The following is a 9,500-nucleotide window of genomic DNA, read 5'->3' on the forward strand; positions in this document are numbered from 1 at the left end:
ATCGAAGGTCTATATGATTTTCTTATAAAAATAGGGACACATACACTCTGCTGTCAATTTTATCGAGTCAACTTCGATAGACTCAAGTTTCAAATATCGATGATATCGATAGGGGTATCGATACATCGATAATTCTGTCTAGATGAATATGTGGTTGCTGGACATCTTTGGTCCTCATTTCGATGATATCGATTGATCATCAAGGACATCGACAACACTTCTCGATTATATCGATAAGTCTATCGAGAAATCAACAGAGGTAGAAAACTTAGAGATTTTCTGATATTTTGAAAAGTTTTCTAACTCAAAAATCATGGTATTCTAATCAATTTTTAAGGGTTTTAAGTACATGGTGTTTTGGGACATGGGATGTGAGGCTTAGATTTACCTGTGGCGAGTTTGAGCATACATCCGGTTAAGGCAGACGGTTGATTGATCTTCCTATGAAGCTTCTCTATCTTGCTGACTCAACACTCATGCTAATTGACAAACCAAGGTACTTTCACTGTCGACAATTGTCATATGACTCGGATTCATCGAACGTATCAAATGTGGAGAGACTAATTCCGCCCTTAAATGGGAATTGTTACCGATCGCCTGGGCCAGGGTATGGCCCCAATCTTACTCAAGTGCAATAGCCAGAACACATGTGATAATCATAACAACATTTAATAAACAATCCAAATACAACGCTCATTTGAGCATTTTGTCAACACATTGAACACGTTACCAAATATTTGCATTTCATCCATAAATTGTGTAATCGAAATTATGACTACATGAAGGAAGCTAGATATATAGATAAGGTAATTGAGAATCCTAACTCAATACTCTTATTAAATACAAACCATAAACAAATTCTCATTTAGACATTTTATCAAACACTTAGACTACGCATTACTAAGTACATAGACTAGATTAGTTACGACAGGAACTATAGCGATTCATTACACAAGGAACCCGTGATACATACGACAAGCATGAATCCTAGATTTATAGTCAAGTCAAGCACAAATCAGAATTTCATACCCATTCAAACATTTCAACAAACACATGGAATGCATTTTATATTCAACATAGTTCACACATGTATAATTTATCGAAAACATCATAACTAAGATTATATGACAGCAATCAAGTCAAACATAAATCATTGCTGACATTAAAAGCCTTGAAAACCATAACCTAAATGTTTATAGTCTGCACCTTTTGTCGGAATACACGATTTGGACTCGGTTTAACTGTACGTTTTCGAAAATGAGATGTTAAACACCTACACGACATAATAGGTTAGCTAGGTCGGCAAACTACCAACTTGGATCTCTACAACGAGATTAGGGTTAGGGTTTCTTACCCAAATCCATAGCCAAAACAGGTCAGATAGCGTAAGGAAGCAGCGATCTAGCATGTAGAGTCGTGTGAGAAGATTCCTGCAATAATCTCCCTGAATCCCTCTTTCTTCCTTCCTCTTTTCTCTCTCTCTCTCTCTCTCTCTCTCTCTCTCTCTCCCTTAGGGTTTTTAAAAAATTCGTATGAGGGAGAGATGGGGTGGAATAAGGATTTTATATAGGCTCAGAAGTATGTCAATGGCCCCAGGGCCATGGTATACTTAGGTTATAACCAAAGGGTGCCTGTTTCTGACAAACAGGGCCCTTAGGAAGGTTCATTTCTCACCTACGTTATAGAGCAAGTTCCCTGACCATGGATGTAAGCCAGGTTATGATTTTGGTTCGATTGGATTAACAGATAGATCGCGGAGGACCAGGGTCAGATCAATGGTCGTTGTCGCTCGATCAGGGCCATAAGTATACAGATATGTGTAAGGAAATTTCCCTGATCCATGGGTGCAGTTCGGTTAGAAATTGACGGTCTGAAATCTTCAATTTCACCTGCAAGCGAAAGGCCCAATTCACTTAAGTTTCAATGCATTTTCCAAGGGTATTCGTGTTTCTCACACACTTTGCTCAGGGCTCAAGTTGTGTGGTTTTGGGTACTATCTGGGCTCGATTCCTACTATGGTTGTCAAGCCTAATAAGACGGTCATAATCCTATAGTTTTGCGGTCATCGGACTTTTGACGTGCGGTCCAGGTCTGATATAGAGTTTTGATGTGCTCTCAAGAGCAACTGGCTTTTAGGATTCCTCTTAGGTTTTTTTAAGTAGTGTTGAGTTAGTGATTCTAATGGTTTTAAGTCTTGCCATTTGTATAGATAGTGGTTCGAGCCAAATCCATTGATTATTTAGTTTAGGACTTAACTAAATTTTTGTCTAATTTCTACAGGGTACGGTCCTTAGGGATTTCTGCTTGAGGTGGCACTCGGGTCTTTGTACGATTTTTTCGAGACGTTACACAAGACCAAGGTCATTCCCCTAGTGAAGGTGCAGTGGAGTCATCATTCGGAGGCCGAGGCATCTTGGGAGCGTGAAGCAGAGATTCGGAGTGCTATCCCCATCTTTTTGATTGATTGATTGCTTGTATTACTTTATAAATTACCTTTTCTTATGATTACTGGTTGATTAATTTATATACGATGATGTTTTTACATTTCATTTGTCTTGGTTATGGCACTACAAGAAATCCCACTTTTAGCAACGGAAATTTTCGTAGCTAAAAAGTTTTAGCGATGAAAATTTTCATCGCTAAATTCGTCGCTAAAAGACCTAAGCAGAAGGGTTTTATCGGCGAAAAATTTGAATCGTCGCCAAAGGGAAGCTTTTTAGCGATGAAAATTTTCGTCGCTAAAAAACTTCACAAGACTTTTAGTAGCGAAAATTTTCGCTGCTAAAAATATTCGTTTCACTTTTAGCGACGAAAATATTCGTCACTAAAAAAACCTCACAAGACTTTTAGCAGTAAAAATTTTCGCTGCTAAAAATATTGGTTCCACTTTTAGTGATGAAAATATTTGTCGCTAAAAAAACCTTAGAATACTTTTAGCAGCGAAAATTTTCACTGCTAAAAATATTGGTTCCACTTTTAGCGACGAAAATATTCGTCGCTAAAAAAACCTCACAAGACTTTTAACAGCAAAATTTTCATTGTTAAAAATATTGGTTCCACTTTTAGCGACGAAAATATTCGTCACTAAAAAAAACCTCACAAGACTTTTAGCAGCGAAAATTTTTGTCGCTAAAAAAATATTACAAACCTTTTTGGTGACGAAAATGTTCGTCACTAAAAAATCATTGTACAAAAGTTTTATTGACGAAAATGTTCGTCGCTAAAAATAATTACAAAACATTTACAAAACTTTTAGATACAAACATTTTCGTCACCAAAGATAATTGCAAAACTTTTAGCGACGAAAATGTTCGTCGCTAAAAAACATTTACAAAACTTTTAGCTACGAAAATTTTCGTCGCTAAAAGTCTCCTTTAAAAAAAAAAATATTCCAGCATGAAATTCCTAATATACACCTATTAACAATATATTTCATCATATTCATCCTGATATACACCTATTATATTTCATCATATTCACATTCACATCCATCTAAACCCAAACTGCTAAATCCATCCAAACATAAACTACATTCATCCAAACACAAACAATCTTATCCACATCACATTCATTCATGCATAAATACATATAAACTTAACATCATAAACAAATATACAAAAAATCACAAAGATGAAGGTGGAGGTGGTGGGGCATCGGTGGGTAAGTGTGCAGTGAAAGCCTGAAACATTTCCGTCATCCGTCGCTCATGCTCCACCGCATCTCTTCCATCCTCCTCTCCTGTTCCTCCCTCTGCCTCACCAGCTCCTCCTCCATCCTCCTCTACCTCGCCTGCTGATCCTCTTTCCTCCTCTCCTGCTCCTCCCTCAGCCTCACCAACTCCTCCTCCATCCTCCTCTCCTGCTCCTCCCTTTGCCTCACCAACTGATCCATCATCTTCCTCTCCTGCTCCTCCCTCTGCCTGTCCAGCTGATCTTTGATGTCATCGACGATGACCCGTAGCTGTTGAACCTCTCTCTCTGCGGTATCAGCTCGGTGTACGGCGCTGTCGCCAACGACGATGGATCGGTTGGAGGTAGCTCTAGCGGGTGCCATGAGCTTGGTACCATGACCAAACCCACACACATATCCAGAACAGGTGCCAAGCACCTAACTCAAGATCTCTGACTCACTCCACTGAGTACCATCGGGAGTGGGCTGACTGCGTAAGGTGTCCATCTCCTCTTGTAATAAAAACATATAAATTTTCATAATAAATGGCATTATTATAATTTAATGCAATTAAATTTTACAATGTAAGAATTTTTACCCAAATCTCGCTGGCTCTAGGATGTACCCAAGATCTCATCGCCTGCCGACAATGAGTCCCTCTGTAAAAGTCTATTAGTCCAGGTTCCTGGCCACGGAATCTCGCTGCATAATCAAAAAGACAATAGAGTTAATATAAATGCATGGAAAGAATATATAAACATAATAATTACCAGTACTTTCTTACCATGTCGTGATGAAGTCGTACAAATGACTTTAAACCAGCTACGTGGTTCACTTCTAACTTTCCCCTGTTGTCAGAATTTATTTTGCTCCTCTTCTGTATACATTATTTCTAATACATTGTTATTAATTACGAATTTAATTATTACGTTAAGATATCATAAATATGTAAATATTACCTAAAAAGAATCAGACGAAAACCCATCGCAGAGTATCCGCCAGTCTCCATCGATCACGTGCGGTGGTGCGGACTATACGGCCTCCTCGTGGCTCATGCACCGCTTGTACTGCTGGTGTAACTTACCACGGTAATCCTTGAACTGCTCCTTCATCATGTCATCGACGGCATGGGAGATGTGCGGAACACTCAAATCCAAGTCAAATTTATCCTGCAGTTTCGTAAATAATAGATTAAGGCAATAAACTTATTAAGAAAATAACTTAACCATAAATGAACTTTTATAAAATAAATTTTAATTTACTAAAATTTACCTGAAGGCACTGACGGATGAACTGCCGCACATCATCTTTCACGTCTCCCCAACGGGGGGTGGTGGGGGGATCAGAGATCGGCATAAGACATCGACCTCTGACGTAAATAACATGAAATTGTTCCCAACAAGTCTAATACAGTCCTATGGGAACTCTACCGTCACCCTACCCTCACGCATAAGTCGCTCTAAAAGCAACCCATGCGTGGGTCCACATCCTCATCGACTAGTCGATGGTGCTGTTGTAAAAGAAATATTTTAGTCTAAACATAAACAGAAATCATTAAAAGAAATATATGTCTAGATTTACATGCAGTGCCCGGTGTATACGCGACTGAGGGATCAGATGCCTGCGATGCAACATGTGATGGCGATGCTAGCTCCGTCGCATCACGGGTAGAAGGAGTAGATCCAGTGCACGAATGACATACTCTCCCACCTGGTGCCATCACTGAATATGTACGAGCTACGAACTTATAAATTTAAACAATGTCAATGCAAGTGGAATATACTAAAACATTATACAAGTAGTGTTGACAGTACAATGCATTTGTACTTATGCTTAGAGAGATGATTAAAATATGATTAGACCATTACACTATAATGCAAGCAAAATATAATAAAACTGTAAACTTTAATCTATAATCATTGAAAATTCCATTACACATTATCATTCTATATTAAATACACATATTTCGTTGTAATACGAAACAACTTTGAGGTAAACTATCCGAAGTACTCCCTGCGTAAGTTATCATATGCTTTAGAAGCATATGTCATATAGTGTGAAGCACTCGACATTTTTATAGCCAATATGCCAGTCACAATAGAAGAAATCTGGTCTCTCGAGACTCCATTCAGATGTGCAAGTGACAGAGTCGTATCTTCCATATCTCGTTTCTTATGGTTATATATCTCTATCAGCCCCTAAATTTCTTTGAGATAGTATAATCTTTCATTTGAGTCATCGTCAATATATTCCACTCTACACTCATCGACCAGACTGGGTATCTCTATGACCCTACCAGAAGAAGAAATGACCGAAACATCCATCTGCAACAACTGATGAAGAATGTTGCGTGCTTCTGCTATGCTCTAGTTTGAGGATGACATGATCAGAAATTGACTCAACTGCAAATGTGGATTATAAACAAGTCAATAAAAGGAATTAATCATGACTTATAATTTTTATGTATACATGGAATACATAAATTATTCGAATTGAAAAATGACATGTAAATCATGTGTACATTTAATAATCGTCGTCTGTATCACTATCGCTTAGGGCTATTTCTTCTTCACCATCACTATCGCTGATCAGTATTTCCTCCTCATCATCTGCAACGTTGTCATCAATGAAACCACTATCATCTCTAACAATGTCTTGTATTATTGAGGCATTAACATGAACAGGTGGCACATCATCTCTGTCTAATTGTACCACATCAATATTAACACTTGAATCAGTCCCTGTATCCGTAGATGACATGTCTTCTTAATATGCTTGTTCAACCCTAGACGTATCATTTCCCCCATCCTCGCTATCTTCAACTTTTGGTATGGGAACGTCAAATACGTTTTGGGCTTTATTTTCTGCACCACGTGCCAAGAGCTGCCTAACTTGGTGTCAGCGAGGTAATATACTTGTTTGGCTTGGCTGGAGAGGACAAATGGGTCGTCCTTAAACCACTTTCAAGATAAATTTATGCTCGTAAAGTAGTTGTCAGTCTGTATTCTCAACTTCTTATTTCTAATGTTCCACTAATCACATCTAAATAAGTACACCCGCTTTCTCATACAATAACTTAGCTCAATAATATCCGTCAAAATGCCATAAAAGTCAATTTCATCCTCCTCATTTATTCCTTTCACAACCACCCCACTATTTTATGTGGTCCTGTACTTCTCACGTTCTTCGGTGTGGAACCGAATCCCGTTTACAATACAACCTGTATGTCTAGATACACGTCTATTAGGGTCACATGCCAGTGAGTATAGTGCATCAGACGCATCCACACAGTTGCTTGTGCGCAACGTCTTCATCTATTATCATGTACAGAATATAATTGTTTAGAGATTTTGTTAGGTTGAAATAATGTGCAATACAATGAAAATTTCATAGTGTGGTGAATTATAATGTGAAATCTTACACGTTTGGTGAACCATTCTGGAAATTGATCCTGATGCATTCATCATAATTTGTGGAGAATTTGGACTTCATCTCGTCTATGTGTTCGCTACACATAAATAGCACGTCATCAGCCAAAAACATTAAAATCATTGTATGTAGAGAAAATAATAATCGAGGGAAGACTTACTCCAAGTACGACTTTATTTCTTCACAATTATGCAACACATAACATCGCGCCTTTGCTAGATCCCCAAGGTCCATATCCTGAAACATCAGGGATCCTAAAGGATGAACATTATGTACAAATATAGATATGAGTCCTTGTTCATGCTCCTACCCTTCATCGGCATTCCGATCTTCTCGGTTGAATCTAGTCTCTATGCCACGAAGATACATGGAGCAAAATGTAAGACACTCATTATCAATGTACGCTTCAGCTATCGACCCCTCCGGTTGTGCCTTATTCCTCACAAATCATTTCAGTGTGTGAAGGTATCTGTACACAAAACCACTATGTTATACGTATGAAAACATGGATATATGTAGTTTATGGAATGAATAAAAATTTTAATAGTAGCTACCACCTTTCGATCGGATACATCCAACGATATTGTACTATGCTTGTAAGTTTTGCCTCGTGCGGTAAGTGAATCGCTAGGTGTAGCATGACATTGAGAAATACAGTTGAAAATATTCTTGCAAGTTTGCAAAGGATTATGGCAATGTCCCTCTCCAGTCGTTTAATAACATCTACATTCAACGATCTCGAACAGAAATCCTTAAAGAATATCCCTAACTCAATCAGCGCCGCACTGATATCCTTACTCAGGAATCCATGAATCGTAACTGGCAGTAGGCGTTGCAGAAGGACGTGACAATCATGACTTTTCATTCTTGTTACCTTACAATCCGTAATGTTTACGCGCCGAGATATATTTGATACATACCCATCGAAAAACTTCACCGACCTCAACCATTCACATAAATGCTTTCTCTCTAATTTTGTCAACGTGTAGCAGGCTGCTGGTATAGTATACGAATTTTCATGTGGTTGCAACTGCAACTCTTTCCTTAAACCCATTTCTTGTAGATCCAATCGAGCCTTGAAATTGTCTTTTGTTTTCTTCTTTATATTTATTAATGTTCTGAAGACATTGTCATATATATTTTTCTCAATATGCATGACATCCAAGTTGTGTCACAATTTCAGATCACTCCAATAGGGCAACTCAAAAAAGATGCTCTTCTTCCTCCAGTTATAGTCCAATACTGTACGTTTCCTCTTCTTCAAGTGTGATGACTTACCAAATCTAACTTCTCCAATGTTACTCAGTTGCTGCATCACATCTTCTCCAGATAGCTCTTTTGGGGGTGGCCTATGATCTTGTTTGCCATCAAAGATCATCATCTTCCTGCGCCAACTATGATCGCTCGGAAGGAAGCGACGATGGCCCATATAACACATTTTTCTACTATGCTTCAATGACAATGAACTAGTCTCAATACCACATGTAGGATAAGCCAACTTGCCCTTCGTGCTCCACCCAAATAAATTTTCATACGCAGAAAAGTAATTTATTGTCCACAAGACCACTGCATGCAATCGAAATGTCTGTCCTACAAATGTGTCATACGTTTGTACACCTTAACTCCACAACTCATTTAACTCGTCTACTAACGATCACAAATACACATCAATGTCATTCCCAGGTGACCTGGGTCCAGGAATAAGCAATGACATCATGAAAAATGACTCCTTCATACACAGCCAAGGAGGTAAATTGTAGGGCATAAGTACCACTGACCACATACTGTACGAGCTACTCATATTACCAAATAGATTAAAATCATCACTTGCAAGACCTAGTCGAACATTGCAAGAATCTTCTGCAAACCAGTCATGTTGCTTGTTAAAATTTTACCAGGCTTCAGAGTCCATAGGGTGCCTCAGTGTACTATCATCATGAACACGTTTCTCCTTATGCCACCTCATATCTTCAACCGTCTTACGAGACATAAATAATCTTTGTAATCTGGGTTTCAATGGGAAGTACCTTAACACCTTTTACAGAATTTTCTTACCCCTGGATCTGTTATACTTCCACCTAGACTCTCCACATTCTTGACACTCTTCAGCCTTATCATGCTTTTTTCGATATAATAAATAATCATTTATACATGCATGTATGAGTTCATAACTAAGGCCCAAGTCTCGCATCAAGGATTTTGCCTCGTAATGAGACTTAGGCAATGTCTCATCGTCCGGTAATGCTTCTTTCAACGACGCAAGCAACATGTTGAATGAATTGTTACTCTAACAATTTATTGTCTTCAAATGAAGTAACTTTATAAGAAAATTCAACTTGGAGAAGTTCTCACACCCCGGATAAAGTGGACGTTATACATCCCTCAACAACCTACTAAACTTT

The 9,500-nt window shown here is 38.4% G+C and overlaps 1 pseudogene; it reads right to left on the reverse strand.

The window, feature by feature from the left end:
• LOC131238897 (uncharacterized) overlaps positions 1-8,326 on the reverse strand; it is a 48,439-nt pseudogene extending 40,113 nt beyond the window's left edge.
• Positions 8,327-9,500: the final 1,174 nt, after the last annotated feature.

The sequence above is a fragment of the Magnolia sinica genome, chromosome 3 (assembly GCF_029962835.1).
Source record: "Magnolia sinica isolate HGM2019 chromosome 3, MsV1, whole genome shotgun sequence".
In the NCBI taxonomy this organism is placed as follows: domain Eukaryota; kingdom Viridiplantae; phylum Streptophyta; class Magnoliopsida; order Magnoliales; family Magnoliaceae; genus Magnolia; species Magnolia sinica.